Below are 1,896 nucleotides of genomic sequence, written 5' to 3' on the forward strand. Positions count from 1 at the left end.
CACATCACGGGACTCATGCCACATGGACTAAGTGGATTGCACTGATCACACAACGGGCTCGCATAGGAAACCCTGATTGCCCAGGAATTTTGGAAGTGATCACGGACTGGCCAGAAGGCAAAGATTTTGGAATGTCGCCAGAGGAGGAGGTGGCACGTGCTGAAGAGGCCCCGCTGTATAATAAACTGCCAGAAAATGAGAGGCAATATGCCCTGTTCACTGACGGATCCTGTCGCATTGTGGGAAAGCATCGGAGGTGGAAGGCTGCTGTATGGAGTCCTATACGACAAGTCGCAGAAACTGCTGAAGGAGAAGGTGAATCAAGTCAGTTTGCAGAGGTGAAAGCCATCCAGTTAGCGTTAGACATTGCTGAAAGAGAAAAGTGGCCAGTGCTCTATCTCTATACTGACTCATGGATGGTAGCAAATGCCCTGTGGGGGTGGTTACAGTAATGGAAGCAGAGCAACTGGCAGAAAGAAGTAAACCCATTTGGGCTGCCGCACTGTGACAAGATATTGCATCCTGGCTAGAGAATCTGTTTGTAAGAGTATATCATGCAGATGCTCACATACCCAAGAGTTGGGCCACTGAAGAACATCAAAATAACCAACAGGTGGATCAGGCTGCCAAGATTGAAGTGGCTCAGGTGGACCTGGACTGGCAACATAAGGGTGAGCTATTTATGGCTCAGTGGGCCCACGATACCTCAGGCCATCAGGGGAGAGATGCAACATATAGATGGGCTCGAGATCGAGGGGTGGACTTGACCATGGACACTATCGCACAGGTCATCCACGAATGTGAAACATGTGCCGCAATTAAGCAAGCCAAGCGGCAAAAACCCCTGTCGCATGGGGGGCGATGGCTGAAATATAAATTTGGGGAAGCCTGGCAGATTGACTATATCACACTCCCACAAACTCGCCAAGGCAAGCGCTATGTGCTTACAATGGTGGAAGCAACCACCGGATGGCTGGAACCGTATCCCGTGCCCCATGCCACCACCCAGAACACTATCCTGGGCCTTGAGAAGCAGGCCTTGTGGCGACATGGCACCGCAGAAAGAATTGAGTCAGACAACGGACTCATTTCCAAAACAACCTCATAGACACCTGGGCCAAAGAGCATGGCATTGAGTGGGTGTATCACCTCCTCTATCATGCACCAGCCTCTGGGAAAATTGAACAATACAATGGACTGTTAAAGACTACATTGAGAGCAATGGGGGGTGGAACCTTCAAACATTGGGATACACATTTAGCAAAAGCCACCTGGTTAGTCAACACCAGAGGATCTGCCAATTGGGGTGGCCCTGCCCAGTCAGAACTTTTATGTACTGTAGAAGGGGATAAAGTCCCTGTAGCGCACAAGAAAAATACATTAGGGAAGACAGTCTGGGTTACTCCTGCCTCAGGCAAAGGCAAACCCATTCATGGGATTGCTTTTGCTCAAGGGCCTGGGTGCACTTGGTGGGTGATGCGAAAAGATGGAGAAGTCCGATGTGTGCCTCAAGGGGATTTGATTTTAGGTGAAAATAGCCAGAATTAAACTGTATGATATTAGTTGCTATATAACCCCGCTACTGTATGTTATCATTACTATAATTGTTATATGCTATATCCATAGTACTACACTAAGATCTAAGAATCACTTAGATCAAGCAAGAATGAACTGTGATAAAACTGAGCGAAGCACAGTACTGATGGAACCAGAACTGACTCCAGCATGCAACAATCCAACGGCGCACACCATCCTCCTGCTGTGCCCAATGTCACCTTCTTGTCACACCACACTAGAGCCCAATCCTGCTCTGCCGACAGAGAGGACCTTGCACCATCCCTCCTGCCCAGAAAGACTGGTATGACAGATGGAACCCAGAGTCGGGAACTAAACTTT

The sequence above is a fragment of the Haliaeetus leucocephalus genome, unplaced genomic scaffold (assembly GCF_000737465.1).
Source record: "Haliaeetus leucocephalus isolate CR32 unplaced genomic scaffold, Haliaeetus_leucocephalus-4.0 Scaffold722, whole genome shotgun sequence".
In the NCBI taxonomy this organism is placed as follows: domain Eukaryota; kingdom Metazoa; phylum Chordata; class Aves; order Accipitriformes; family Accipitridae; genus Haliaeetus; species Haliaeetus leucocephalus.